This window comes from Oryza sativa, chromosome 6 (genome assembly GCF_034140825.1).
Source record: "Oryza sativa Japonica Group chromosome 6, ASM3414082v1".
Lineage (NCBI taxonomy): Eukaryota > Viridiplantae > Streptophyta > Magnoliopsida > Poales > Poaceae > Oryza > Oryza sativa.
In genome coordinates this window covers 29,117,122-29,132,460 of record NC_089040.1, presented here as the reverse complement: position 1 = coordinate 29,132,460, position 15,339 = coordinate 29,117,122, and the positions used below count along the sequence as shown (strand labels likewise).

Genomic DNA, 15,339 nt, shown 5'->3' with positions numbered 1-15,339 from the left:
CTCAAAATCAAAATGGACGGTGAGTATATGCTAGAAGAATGGAACGAATTTCGTGCTGTCATTTAACTCCCATCCCACGGTTAATAGAGACGAAGCTGATGTCAACACACAATCTCCGAGCTTTTTCAGCCTCCCGGCAAATCAGAAACTTAACATGCGGAAGGATAGTTAAACTCGGCAAAAAATTATGCAAATTACTCAATGGACGAAGAAAAATCCCTGAAAATACAAAGGTACAACATGAAGGTCATCTAATCTAATGACCTCAGGTAGCCCGTTGATAACATGTGAATGCAGCAGCTACAAGTAGGTTCTTCCTGATAAACAGGAACTCGAGCCAACTACATCCTCTAAACAATGGGCAGCTCATCATAGGTAAAATTATTAGATGATGCTATTAGTTCAAACAAATGATATAATATGCTAATAGAAGAGATACAAATGATGCTAACGCAAAGGGTTATTCCTATGGGAAAAAAAGTAGAACAGCAATTGGCTCAGATCTGAATCAGCTTTATCTGTCATGAATTATCAGAAGCAGAACTGGCGTTTAAAGCTGAAAGTTTGTATCATCACTGCCGAAGAGACAAATCTACCAAATCTAAACGTAAATCTAACAAACAGAAATACCAAATTTTTAGAGGAAATACGATAGCAGAATGGAAGGCTCATATTAAGAAATTCAACCATTATTTTTTTCCCTTAACTTCACGGTTTAAATCAGAAGCGCGGGTAAATGTCAAATCACTGCCATCAGCTATCAAATCTCCCAAGGAAAAAGAGAATTAGGAAACACAAAAAAAAACATTTGATTTTTGAAATGTATCCATTACGCTGACACAGATCAATCACATGCTCGAAGCATCAAGACCTGCAACACTGAATGGTATGGTGGATCTAGCACAGGCATTGGGGCTTCCTTCTTCAGGCGATTTGAATCCGACAAGCCCGGGGTTAGCACCGTGCAAGAACACAACTCGAACAGATAAACAACAGATCACCCAAAAACAAAGAAGAAGAAACTGATCTGCACAAGAGATTGAACTGTGCGCAAGCAACAATCGTATTGCCTACTGGAGCCATGGCAACAGAAACGATTTCTTGACGCGTCGATCTATCCCCTTCTCGCAGAGATGGCTGGCACCATGGTGATATATTGGTGCCCCCACCTTAACAAGAACAAGAGAGGACGATTCAACCAAAAAGAAAAAAAACACACATGAACTTATGAACATGAAAAACCAACAAGAGCATGAGCGGAACAGAGATAAACGGAAGCACGCGAGGCGGCGGCGGCGATGGAGGCTGGCCCTTGGAACCCTAGATGGTGAGTGGGGACAGTGGGTTAGCAACGTACTTATAGCCTCCATGGCGGCGGCGAAGGGGAGGGAGCCAGGGAGAGGAAACCTAGAATCTTTGGGCTTTATGGGCCAAGTTGTTGTTTATTGGGCTTCATTTTAGACGGGGAACGATTTTGCTAAAAATCTGGCGACAAATTTTTGGCACGAAATCACTCGGATTTACTTCCCTTGTGGATTAGTCTGTGCATGATTTAATTAGCGGCTGTGATGCGTTTCCTTCCCACGCACGCATGAGGCCAGCAACATCTAGCTTGGCACATAATTGATGAGTACATACATTGCACGTCGTTGCAGCTAGGTGAAGAGATTGAAGAAATAAAATATAAAGTTACAGTCCTATATAACTAAAATTACATTCGTAAATTCAGTTGATATGACATGTAAGTGCACTATAATTTTGGTAAAAATGTTGTGTAAGTAAATATGTACTTGTTATTTCCTTTAAAATATAAAATTACAATCCTATATAACTAAAATTATATTTGTAAGTTTAGTTGATATGACATGTAAGTGCACTGTAATTACACTATAGTTACACTGTAACTATAGTGAAATTACACTGTAACTATAGTGTAATTACACTGTAACTTTTAGTAGATGGGTTGGTGATATATTTTTTTCAATGTAAAGATCTAACAAATAAAATATATGCAATATATATAATTAATATATGTTGATACATGTATAGACTCTTCTAATCAAGTGATCAAATGAGCCTAATCCAACTAATCTAAAATCTGTGTGATTTGGACCCAAAAATCTGTCGTGTGATGGATAGCTAGTCCCGACGGGGAAAAGTACTGAATTTCCTATTGCGCGCCTGCGGCAGCGAACGAAGTCGCGCGCGGTTCCGGCCCAGCCCACCACACGATTGCGCAGCGTCGCAGTGCAGGAAGGTCAGTAGGTGGGGACACACACGTTCCCACGCTTAGATAAGATTGGATTAGCGTAATCAGGTTTTGACTAATCACGATCTGAATTACGGTGACAATTCTTTTTTTCTTTTCGCATAAAGGTTGTTTCCTTTTTATTACTACAAATTTCAAAAACTTATACATAATATTTAAACTTTCAAATAAAATTTAAAACCTTCTAAAAAAAGTCATATCTAAAATTTAAAACTTTTAACTTGAAAGTTGAAAACTTTCAACTTAAAATTTAAAAGCTTTCTTCTCAAAATTTGAAACTCTCAACTCAAAATTTGAAAACTTCCAACATAAAATTCGAAATTTTCATCTCAAAATCAAAAAAATTCATATTTAAATTCAAAACTTTCAACTCAAGTTTTAAGAACTTTTAACTCAAAATTCAAAGTTTTCATCTCGAAATTTAAATACTTTCAACTTAGATTTGAAAACTTTCAAGTTAATATTAGAAAACTTTTACATTAGATTTTGAAAACTTTCAAGTCAATTTTGAAAAATTTCAAATTAGATTTTGAAAACTTTCGACTCGAATTTTTATTGTTGTATTGAGAAATTACTGTAGCACGTGATTAACTCTAATTACCGTGATTAACGCTAATCTCCGCGATTAGCGATGGGATCGCGACATGGTTCGTTCTGCAGCCGAACACGTGGAAGTGCGCGCGAGTAACTGAACCGGCGCGTACGCGCGAATTAGAAATCCCCGAAAAGTACACCCAAGGTCCCTCAACTGTCATCGAGTTACAAAATCATCCTCAAACCGTAAAACCGGAAACAACGCATCCCTCAACTTATAAATCCAGTGCAAACTAGATTCCTCGGTGGTTTTGACTCCGGTTTTGTTTGACGTGGCAGCTGACTCAGTGTGGAACCCACATGAGTCCCACATGTCAACCTCTTTTTCCCCTCCCTTCTCTACCTCTCTTCCTCTCTCTCTCTCTCTTCTTCTTTTCTCTCAGGCTCAGCAGCGCAGCCGGCGGGTGGGACTGGAGAGGAGGCCGGTGGGGGAGGCGGGAGTCCGACGGTGAGGCGGCAGCGGCGACGGCGGCTTTGGAGCAAATAAATTTTTATCGTCATCTTGCTTTATTTGTGCTATGATGAAGTGTATCTTCTTGCTTTTCTTGCAGTGTCCCGTTGTTGTTAAGGGCATCAGCGCTCTTGCATGGATGAAGGTTCAATGAAAAGATTAGAAACTGCAGTACTGACAAAAGTTCACCTGCAACGTGGTGCAATTTTCTCATTAAGATATTTTGTCCCGTGATGAAATGCATGTTTGTATGCTTGTAAATCAATTTTACCAAAGATGATGAGAACGTAAACTCACAACCATTTATGCGTTGGAGGGACCGTTTTATCTTTTGTGCCGAAGCTATTTATAAATCACAGGCCGAAACCGGTGAAATTAAGGAGCATTACTTGAATGCGACTGCAGTTCAAATCCAGCTCGGCCCAAAAATCTAGTGCTTCATGAATATGAGTTAAATCCATTTTTTTTCTTCCATAAAAAAGAATATTTGATCCATAGAAATAAAAGAAATAAAGGATAAAAAGAAAAGGGGAATTATCTTTCTAATCTATATCTCTTTCAACCCTTACAGAAGCAGTGCAGCCTTTCCTCGGGTTCGTAGAGTCGGGTTTCCCGTTTACCCACAACGGAGGAGCCGCCCCCACCAACCAAAGCAGGTAGGCGGCCACTGGCTTCTGAATCTGGTAAGCTTCTTCAGATTCCAGGTGGAGCATTATTTTTAGTGCCTTCAAAAATAGTTACTGATCTGTGCCCTGTATTTCTTTCAAGATATTGGAAAGCTTCCATCAAGCCACTACTACATCGATTTCATTAGGAATCGAGGATCTTTTAACAATACCCTCTAAGGGATGGTTAATCCAAGATGCGGAACAATAGAGTTTTCTTTTGGAAAAACACATAGCAGGTTGCGAAGTAACTTGCTACCACAAGAGGAACTCTCAAGGCCCCCTACCTTGCAGAAAAGAAAAAATAAATGAAAGAAAGGCACAGTCTATCTCCCTTCCCTTTAAAAGCTGCTTGTTGGTTGTTTGTTTCGGTGAATCTCCGGTTTAGGGAACCCTGTTGCTGAGTTCGATTCCCGCCGCTGTGCTTTTCTTTCTGTTACTTCGAAAGTTGCTGCTTCAGCTTCAGCCACGCGAATTCTCGATATTTCTTTTTATTTCTCATCAAACGAATGGCATCTTCTTCTGGAAATCCTGCCGCGAGTGGAATGACAATGAAGCGAGTCTAGAGGTACCGGCAAGTTCTCCTGTGAAAAAAAAGTGGAACTAAACAAGCTAGTGTTTTTAATATGAAAGGAACGCGGGTCATACCCGTACAAGTTCAGAAAGAAATCCTGGGAAAAGACGAGCAGATAAAATTTAAATGTATGATCATGTCAATAGTACTGTATCATTAAGGGCTGATTAACTATTTTGTTTGAAAAGTTTAGCCTAGGTTTGGTAAATTGAAATTTATATGACATGTACGAGAATTTACAGGAATATGAAAATATTTTTTGGGCCAAATATATTACAATGATATATATCATTGTTTGTTTTTTCAGGTTTTAAGACATTTGACCTTAGTTTGCTAAAATATGTATCTTTTAGCATTTGATTGTTTAATTCGCATTACTATATCACCGTAGCGTTAGCACAGGCATATTAGTGTTACTAATTACCAAGCTTCAGCAACTGGAAGCGATCATCACGCACACAAAGTCAACATCTCCAGCACTATGGAGTCTTCTGGCAAGGATACAAACGATAAGGATCACCTGTTTGAACCTCCTGAAGATGAAGATAAAAATTAAGTGTTTCACGCAAAAATAAGTTTGTAATAACGTGTGATTAATTAAGTTTTAATTATTACAAACTTGAAAATTAAATTAATCTAATATTTTAGAGCAACTTCCATATAGAAAGTTTTCCCATGAAATATACCGTTTAGCAGTTTGAAAAATGTATCACGAGTAACCAAAATTTTATCTCCTGCCAGTAGAGGAAACGAACAGGGCGGCACAGCTCGGAAGTCGCTGCTCTACTGGTACTGGTGATACGCAAAGTACCAGTTTCATCAGGTGGGTCAGTGGTTGTGTTTAAATATTCTGAAGATGAAGATTAAGTATTTCACACAAAATAAGATGGTAATAACACGTGATTAATTAAGTTTTAATTATTACAAACTTGAAAAATGGATTAATCTGATATTTTAGAACAACTTTTATATAGAAAGTTTTCGTACAAAACACACCGTTTAGTAGCTTGAAAAGTGTGCCACGAGTATCCAAAAGTTTATCCAACTTTTATTAGAGAAAGAACAGGGCCAGTCTGTGGCCTTGATAGATTTCTTTTCCTTGCTTGGTGTGGTGTGAGTGATAACCAATCCCCTTGTTCATGACTGTTCTGTATTATAGCAGTTCTCTTGAAACCAATGTGTAGCTTTCCTCGATGCATGCAAAAAATGGAGAAAAGAATATGCAAGGGGTAGTTTTCTCTTGTACATCTCACTTATAACACCTTAGTTCTTCAACTAAATAACTTATCTGCAAGTCCAATTTACATTGCAAAATGGTCGATATCCATCAACGGAAGTACCGATTGTGATCTTTTTAGCCCTTGCAAAATACTTTTTGCAGTCTCCCTTTCCTGTAAATATAGAACATACAAGTGGTAGTGAATCAGAATCATCAAAAAGAAGAGATCAAACAAATATTGATTTATTTATGAAAGAAAAACATGATATTCCAGTTCCCTCAATTAGACCCAGAGTACAGCAAACAGGCACTCTTAAAAGAACAAATCAAAGTGAATGCTTATTGAATAAGTTATAAGTCTATTTGAACTGTACGCAAACATAAGTGTTCATTAACACATTAGCCAATAAATAAGAAGTCTATTTGCTCCATTCCATCTTTTGTTATTTTCATCAGTAGGTAAAAGGAACTTTATGTAAAATTGAACTTACTGGACCGGTGTAATCCAAGAGCCTTGTGCAATAGTGCTCTGCCTCCTCAAACCTGCCTATGCTCTTACAGTGCTTAGCAAGGAAAAGCAGAGCTTCAACAAAATTCTGGCCCTGCCTTTCCTCAACTTCCATTCTCTCTAAATCCTTCTTGTAGTAAAATGCTGCCTCCTCAGATTGTCCAAGCATACCATGTAACTTTGCTAGCTGATGAAGTGCTATTCCTTCAGTGTCATTATTATTTGCAGATCTCTCATAGCACTTGATGGCTTCTTCAATCATCTGGAGTTGATCGCTTTCATAGCACTGAGCCATAGCATTCCAAAGCCGGGCATCATTAGGTTGTAGGTATGACGATTTACGGAAGTAATAAACTGCATAAAACGGCATTCCCATCATCTCATAGATCTGACCAAGACCATACCAAGCACGGTAATCTCTGGGATTTATATCAACAGCTCTCCTGTAGGCATCAATCGCAGCAGGTGTATTTTTTAGCTCAACAAACTCATGTCCCATAAGGGTCCAAGCTGAAAGATACTTTCGATTAAGCTTCAGTGCTCTTTGAAAGTACAAAACTGATTTTCATGCTGCCCCTTCAAACTGTAGTAATTTGCAATTATGCAGCATGATTCTGGGCGATATTTATCTGTCAAAAATACTCTGTGAGCAAGGAAACTTAAAGCAGTCGAGCTTTCTTTTGCATACAATAAATTTGAGTAAACGTCCATAGAATCCACACGAAAAGGATCAGTCCTAAGGAGTTCTTCAAAAATCATGTCAGCTTCATCCAGATCTCTCATACTATACTGCACAGTAGCTATTTGAGCCTGAATGTAGTCACTGCAACGGAAGACCCCCATTAAGCGCTCATATCTTTTCAAAGCTTCTTCATGCATTTTTAGTTCAAGATGTGCACTAGCAAGGAAGAAATCTTTCATCCAGTGATTCTTGAGATTTAAGTTGTTCAAAATGTCACTGCTAGTGCAGAGAGATTGTAATTCTAACCAAGCACTCCAGTTCCACGGGTAGCTGTTGACAGATTCCACCAGAACTGTTCTAGCTAGAGCTTCACTGCCTTTATCACGTAGAACAATGCCATACAAGTACAAACAAAATGAATCAATAGCACCAGTTCTCCGATGTGTTGCGAGCTCTCTCTCCAATGCAACTAGTTCCTGATTAACAGCATTGCTTTTGCCCAAAGATCCCTCAAGCTCGACTGTTTCTTCCTCTTTCCGTTTCTCTCCAGCCTAAATTGTAGAGAAAATAACTATGATCACCAAACATATCAAATTTCAAAATGCTAATTAAACTACGAAGCAAACAGGAGACAATTTCTATATTTAGAAAATTAGATAACCTGTAGAGGAAAAGATAACTCATTCATAGTATCCTTCCATGGATCGGAAGATTGCTAGCCACATTTATACGATCCAATAAGTTTAGGGCCTAGTGTATAGAGACGTAAATTGATGCAAAGATTGACACTAACTGTACATATTAACAGTGCAGCTTGCCAACTTAAATAGAAATCCAGCTAATAAAAGGACCTGCTAAAATGGAAATCAGCATGGTTCTAAATTGAATACTTCAATACTAGCCACTATTCGTTAGTGGCACACTAGCAACCAAAAGCAACATAGCCCCAAGCGCACAATTATACACTGTATTACTGTGGCGAGTCCTATACTCCTATTTTTAGCAGATCACAAATTAAATAGCAAAGAGGAAAAGATAAATCATTTATGGACCTGGATCCTCAGCCCTCCTTGTTGCATAAGGGCAATCGTGTTACTACTATAAGTTAAAACCTTATACTGCCCGTTCATCTCAATATTAGAATATAATGTTTCCAATCTTCATTACAACAGAACCACTGTATTAGTAAAATGCATTCTTGCATGCAATAAATTCGTCTAATGTTAACATTGCAGCAAACCAGCATCTACCGCTTACTATAAAAATAATCAAGCATCACTGTAATGCATAAAGGATACCAAACAACTAGGAACGAAGCAAATAAGCAGTTATGTACAATAAAGGGTTCAACATTTTTTCAGATGTCGAGACATTTACCAAATTAAGGTTTAAAGTGCCAAAAATCAGTAGTACATCATTATGGGACAAGGGGGGTAATTAAGACTCAAAAATGCTAGCATCTCCACCCCTAGGGCTTCAAAGATTAGCGCTCAGACCATGAACAAAGGGGAACATACCAAATAAAGCTACTTTTACATTTTTACAATAATTTTGATGTATTCCTATTGTTTCTTTCAGTAAGATCCCACTACTATTACTCCATTGACACGTCAAGATAACTAATCAGATGTTTCTACAGGTTGAGAAATATGAATCACTCTATAGGCGAATTGGAGCCGTAAATATTTGCAGCAGCTCCAGTGAGACATTTCCTCAAGCAGACAAGCACCAGTCGCTATACCAAACATCTGCAAACTGGAACACGCCCGCGCATTCCAAAATAATAATTAAAAAGAAAAACAATAGGATCCGAAGTCACCGTGTACAGGGCATAGCAGCGAAGGAACACGGCCTTGCGGCCGGTCTGGCCGCGCAGGACGTGCGCGGCGCGGCGGTACTCGCGGCAGTCGAATTAGGCCTTGGCGAGCAGGTACCTATCAGCCCCGACATCGAACGCGTCGTCGTCGTCGGGGATGGGAGTGCTGACGTACGAGACGCCGCCGAGCGGCGTCCCGGCCTCCCCGGCCGCGCCCGGGCGGAGGCGGCGGCGGAAGCTGGACCCGCCGCTGCGGTGGAGGTGCAGCAGGTGCCCCCCGGAGCCCGACGAGGAAGGGGTGTCCATCGCCGACGACGGGGCCGGCGTCGCGTCGGGGTCGATGCCGACGAGCAGCTCGGCCGCCCTACAGAGGAAGAGGCGGCGGCGGTTAGGGTTAGGGTTTAGAGGAGGGGTTTTAGGGGAGGGGGCGTACCTACGTACCATTTGGCGGCGGAGTAGAGGCCGCGCTCACCGAGCTGGCGGGCGGCGGCTCGGAGCTCGACGCGGTAGGCTTCCTTGGAGGAAGCCATTGGTTTGGTCGGGGAGGTTGGGGGTGGCCTCCCCGACCTTGGAGCAGATCGGCGCCGGAGGAGCGCAAGTTTTTTTTTGAACGAGGGGTAGGCGGTGGCGGCGCGAGACAGCGGCGGCGGCGCCGGACTCAGATTAGGTGGCATTGTGTAAGCACGTCACAATGTGACATTCGATGGATCTCAGCCATCCAAAAACGAATCCAACAATTGCTTTGATTGAGCCCTCCTGCAGATAAAAAAAATGAGTAAATTTCACAAAACTACATGTTTTGTGGTTCAAGTTACAGAAAACCATACACATTTTGACACTTGTCACTTAAGTACATATATTTTGGTTGTGTAGTTTCACAAAACCACACTATCGATAAATGGATTCACCTGCGAGATGACGTGGCTGTTTCACCTACGACGAGGACATGACATCCTATTACCAGCCATCGCACGAAAAATTAATAGTATACCACGTCGATGGAACAACCATGTCATATCACCGGTGAATCCATTCATCGATAGTGTGGTTTTATGAAACTAAACTACCAAAATATATGTACTTAAGTGCTAAGTGTCAAAATATGTGTGGTTTTCTACAATTTGAATAGTTTTGTGAAATTTACTCAAAAAAAAATAGTAAATTACACATATGACCATATCTTTTTGCCCATGTTGCAATCTGGACTAGGGCTAAACAAACATTTTCACTTTAGGCTAGGTTTATTTGCAAACTGTTTTTAATTGCACCTGTTCTTCTCCTCTAGTTTTCCAATCTGTTTCTCCTCTCTTTCCTCTCCAAGAATAAGGCAGATCCAGCGTTGTGCCTCTTTTTTCTTTCTGGGAGCCAAACAAATATGAGCAGAGTGGCCATGCGTAGGACCAAACGAGCTCGAGCTATGTCCCTGCCCATGAATCCATGTGTTCTACTTGTTGGTTGGCTCATTACTGATAGGAAAAATGAGATAGGGATTTCTCCATGCTCAGATCACTCATTGGTGGTGAAGTGACGTCCTTTCTAAGCTCAAGATCTCCACCCCGCGCAAGCTTTGAACAGTTGAGCTCCGACACCTGTGCCGTCTCGAGCTCAACCATTGTCCCTTCTCTGCTACCTTGAGCTTGGCATGGTGACTGGTGAGAGGAGGGATGGGGAAGAAAAGTACCTCACTGGCGTGGGAAAGGAATGAGGCTGGCAGGCAGCATTCTCTGGATCAGGTTCAAGAAGAACCGAGGTGGAAGGAGCTATTGGTTACTGATCATGTAGGTACACTAGTCCAAAGTGCAAACTCTGGTAAGAAAACATGGTGTAATGTGAAAACATTTGCTATTACCTTGTCCAATACGCAACTCGGGTAATAAAAACTGGTCCGAAGTGCAATTCACTCAAAAAAAAAAAAATCCCCAATCCATCCATCCCGGCGGAAGACGGCGCCCCAATCCATCCATCCCGCGCGCTTCGCTGCTCTCGTTCGCCCGCCGCCGCGAGCTGGGAGGCTCGCCGCCGCTGGGGAAGGGACCGGGCAGCCGCCGCACGAGACCGGGGTCGGGGCCCTGGCGTGCCGCCACAGCCGGAGGCGGTGATGACGCGCTGGTTGTCCGTGCTGCTATGAAGCGAGGATGCCATTGTCCTTGTGAACAACTCATGAAAAAGAAGCATCTGAAGATCCTGGCGTTGGCAGAGTACATAGTTTGAGATGTTTACACACTTGCAATCTACTTGTTAGTTCTGCAGAATGAAATGGACATGGTGCTGTCCCAAGAGTATTCCGCCGTTGTTTATATCAATTCTGTTTGCAACAATGTACCCTCAAAAGATTACATGAGCTGATAGACAAATCAGATTATGTACTAGTACTATTTAACCTCTGTAGTATTGCATTCCATTCAGATGGAAACGCATACATTGCTTATGTTCTCTTGTTAAACCTGAAACTGCAACTGAACTCCTGTGTTTTCTGATCTCAAAGTGTTTCAGTTCATGTGTTACATTTTCATGATGTCATCATGCCATCCTATTCCTACCATTTTCATGCTGGGACTTGAAGAAGTTATAAAGCTTCATTAACACCTTGTTCTCTCTTTGCTTCTGATTTCACCTTAATCTTCCAATCAAATATGAGTATTTACTCTGTACATTAACTGCACATGAGCTGATATCTGTTTGTCCATGATCTTTGTCTTGGAAGAAGCATGCAGAGTTTCTGTGATGTTATTTTCTAAAAAAATTGACAGCATGCCCCCATAAATGATGAATGGAGATATGAAAAATTGCAATATAGAAACTTGAAACTTGGAGCATTCAGACAACACAGAAAACTTGGAAACAGCCATCATCATCAAGTGGAAGGGCCCCGGCTGCGGTGGCACGGCAGGGCCCCAGCGAGTCACGGCGGCGGACGCCCGGACCCCTCCCCACTCGCGGCGAGCCCGGCGAGGCACGGCGGCGGACGCTTGGACACCTCCCCACTCGCTGCGTGTCACGGTGGCGGTGCGCCTCCCAGCTCGCGGCGGCGGGCGGACGAGAGCAGCGAAGCGCGCGGGATGGATGGATGGATTGGGGCGCCGTCTCCCACTGGGATGGATGGATTGGGGATTTTTTTTTTTGACCTGCAGGCAGGCCCAATCAAAGCAGTCATTGGATTCATTTTGGATGGCTGAGATCCACCGAATGTCACATTGCGACATGCTTACACAATGTCACATAATCTGAGTCCGGGGAGGGAGGGGATGCAGGCGACGGCGGCTAGGGTTTAGGGTTAGGGCGTGTAATTTTGCGAAAAAGCCCCTCGTATGTTAAGTTTTACAGCGCAGTTCTAATTTGTGCCTTTTCTCTTCTTTCCATGCAATATCTGGATTTACAAAGGGCTTAAACGTAAAAAAACACCTTACGGGTACTGTTTGTGAGGGCCTCGATAGAATCTATTATATTATTAAAGGAATAGAAAAAGAAGCCTCCACGTTCGCTCTCATTGTCAGGGTTATGGGAAAGGTATACCCTCTACCCTTCGATATACGTCACATATCGACATGGTATGCTTGCGCGTATGTGGACGTTTTCGGCATAGGTTGGGGAAATCCATTATGGAGTTCACAGATGTAAGGAGTCCTACTCGGATAGAACTGGGTCGTCATTGTATCGTATCGGGTCCGATGTCTCGAGTCCTACTTGGAGACCAGTTGACCTATGGTATAAAAGGGACCCCCCGGGAGGACCTAAGAGATCGAATCTCAGAGCCAACGCATCACCACAGCCTACGAAGTCGGAGCTTATCGGAGCCAAGTCGCCGGGAGATCTAGTCGGATCGACTCGACTACGATCTCGTCGGTATCGTCAAGTTCTACTATTCCCTTTGTAATCTGTGGTTTCCATCATATAATCCAATATTAACTGGATTAGGGCTATTACCTACCAAGGGGCCTGAGCCAGTATAATCCCTGTTTCCTGTTTGCTTGATGTCGTACTACGTAGATCCTCGTACTAGCGTACCCCAATACCCTCTATATCCGGTCTACGGATATCCCTCGTCGACAGTGGCACGCTAGGTAGGGGGACTTGGTGCTCAAGGTTCTACTACTATGACATCCAGCTTCGTCGACAACAACGTCAACACCAACCTCAACCAAGTAGTTCCTACTTCAACAACACTGGTGTGGACTCAAGTCGGCGAAATCGCCTTTCCTGTTTACACCACTATGCCGATCTCAGCTGGTCCGCCAATGGCCGGAAACGAGAAAGCAGTGGCTACAACCCGGGGCAACTCCATGTCGAAGGATCCTCCCGCCGAAGCGGAGATCGGAACGTCGACGACATCCGAGCCCGAGAAGGATCCTAGTGCGGCCAAGCCTTGTCTTTCCGACAGGAATCACGAGCCGACGAGGATTACTTCCGAGGTGACAAGGTCCTGGTGTCCTATCCACAAAACCAGGAAACACACCCTGCAAGCCTGCTGGGTCTTTCTCAACGTCTATGCTGAAATTCGTGCCTACAAAGAGCGTGGAATTCAGCGTACCTCTCCAACTCGTGATGTCTATTGTCCTATTCCCAAGACAAAGAATCACGACCTCTTGAGCTGCAAGGTCTTTCTCCGCCATGAAGGCGCCACCTCCTAAGGTCCAGCAGTCACACATCCCCATCATGGATAAAGACAAGGAACAAGGAGCGACGCCGATTTCAGATCGATTTGTTGGGGTAATCGACATCGATCCCCACGAACCATCAGTCTTGCATCTGCTCGAAGACTATGGATCATCGACAACAAGTACGCCGCGTGAGGTATTGGCTATCGACGATGTCGGCACGTCAGTGCGCACCAATGCGGAAGCGGAGAATCAAGTGACTACTCCGGCCCAGCACATCAGAGCCGTCAACGCAATACTGAGGGAAACCCCCTACGATCCCGTTCTGAACAATGATCTTGCACGTTGGACAGAACGACTACGGGAATCAGTGACCAACCTCAGTAACGCGTTCGAAGAGGCCGCTATTGCAGCGCATCCGGAACAGCCACCAACTGGCGATGCTAATGGTGAAGACCCTGAACGGCGGGAATCGCCTCATCGAGCGACCCCTCCACCTCGCGGCACCGGCGATTTCCGTGATCACCTGAATGGCCACTGAGAGGCACGACGCACACGAGACAATGAGAACCGTTCGCGGCGTCATATCTCTTCACGGCGTCACGATAATGAAGATCGAGGAGGCCGTTCAAGCGAAGACCGAGACCGTGATAACCGCCACAACCGCCACGATCACGACGATCGCGAGCGGCAGGTGCTGGGCGGTACTGGTCGAGGACGTCGCCATAATGACGACGATGATGGAGATCGGCGCCGAGACAACAACGGGAGACAACGACAGGATTCTCGAGAGCCCGGCCGACGTCCTCGTAATTATACGCCGGAACCAAGCGACCCATCGTCATCGTCATCATCCTCGTCATCTTCATCATCAGATAGACATCCACGAAGAACGTATGATCGCCGACAACCCACCGCCCCCAGCGCTGGGTGTAGAGCTTTCGGTCGTTCACTTTGGGATGTCCGATGGCCTGAAAGATTCCGACCTAGAGCAATAGAGAAATATGATGGGAGCACCGACCCAGAAGAGTTCCTTCAGGTTTGCTCCACGGTACTCTACGCTGCCGGAGCGGACGACAATGCGTTGGCGAATTACTTGCCAACCGCATTGAAAGGCTCTGCACGTTCATGACTGATGCATCTCCCCCCTACTCGATCTCTTCATGGGCAGACTTGTGGCAACAGTTCTAGCCAACTTCCAAGGAACTTATAAGCGTCACGCGATCGAAGATGACCTACATGCGTTGACACAGAACCCGGGCGAATCCTTGAGGGATTATGTTCGGCGCTTTAACGAGTGCAGAAACACAATCCCCGAGATCACCGACGCTTCTGTAATTCGCGCTTTCAAATCCGGTGTCAGAGATCGCTATACTACTCAGGAGTTGGCAACGAGGCGCATCATGACTACTTGGAGATTGTTCGAAATTTTTGATCGATGCGCTCATGCGGATGACGCACTGAGACGCAAGAACAACAAACCGAAGACCGGAGGAGAGAAGAAGCCAGCCAAGGACGCACCTGAGTCAAGCAAGAAGACAAATCGCAAGAGTGGGAAAAGGAAAGCTCAATCCAAAGTTCTCGCAACAGAATACGTGGACCCTCCCAAGCGCCCAGACCCACAAGGCAGCGACACGAAGAAAGCATGGTGCCCTATACACAAGACGGACACACATTCTCTAGAAGATTGCCTCGTCTTCAAAAAGTCGCTCGCAAAACACATGGCATCGAAAAAAGGCAAGCGAGTACGCGTGGTTGAGAAGGACGCTGAGGCGCCTACTCAGGAATCAGACTCAGCATACCCAGATTCCGATCTCCATGTCTCACACATCTTCAGAGGTTCCATGGCATACTCCTCAAAGCGAGAATACAAGAAAGTGGAACGTGAAGTCTGTTCGATGTGGCAGGGGGCTGCGCCTAAGATGAAGTGGTCCGAGCAGAAGATAGAATTCTCAGAAGAGGACCA

The 15,339-nt window shown here is 43.9% G+C and overlaps 6 non-coding genes and 1 pseudogene across 6 annotated transcripts; all 7 read right to left on the bottom strand.

The window, feature by feature from the left end:
- Positions 1 to 45: 45 nt before the first annotated feature.
- Positions 46 to 150, bottom strand: LOC112939451 (small nucleolar RNA snoR97). The gene has a single exon (XR_003243165.1). It is a non-coding gene; the product is annotated as a small nucleolar RNA snoR97 (small nucleolar RNA).
- A 112-nt stretch (positions 151 to 262) lies between these two features.
- Positions 263 to 377, bottom strand: LOC112939486 (small nucleolar RNA Z278). The gene has a single exon (XR_003243199.1). It is a non-coding gene; the product is annotated as a small nucleolar RNA Z278 (small nucleolar RNA).
- Positions 378 to 490: 113 nt separating this feature from the next.
- Positions 491 to 584, bottom strand: LOC112939484 (small nucleolar RNA Z223). Its single transcript, XR_003243197.1, has one exon. It is a non-coding gene; the product is annotated as a small nucleolar RNA Z223 (small nucleolar RNA).
- An 80-nt stretch (positions 585 to 664) lies between these two features.
- On the bottom strand, positions 665 to 753 carry LOC112939456 (small nucleolar RNA U36a). The gene has a single exon (XR_003243170.1). It is a non-coding gene; the product is annotated as a small nucleolar RNA U36a (small nucleolar RNA).
- Positions 754 to 818: 65 nt separating this feature from the next.
- On the bottom strand, positions 819 to 968 carry LOC112939459 (small nucleolar RNA snoR134). The gene has a single exon (XR_003243173.1). It is a non-coding gene; the product is annotated as a small nucleolar RNA snoR134 (small nucleolar RNA).
- A 76-nt stretch (positions 969 to 1,044) lies between these two features.
- LOC112939455 (small nucleolar RNA snoR111) lies at positions 1,045 to 1,176 on the bottom strand. The gene has a single exon (XR_003243169.1). It is a non-coding gene; the product is annotated as a small nucleolar RNA snoR111 (small nucleolar RNA).
- A 4,314-nt stretch (positions 1,177 to 5,490) lies between these two features.
- On the bottom strand, positions 5,491 to 9,426 carry LOC4341848 (anaphase-promoting complex subunit 8-like; annotated as a pseudogene).
- Between the last annotated feature and the right edge of the window lie 5,913 nt (positions 9,427 to 15,339).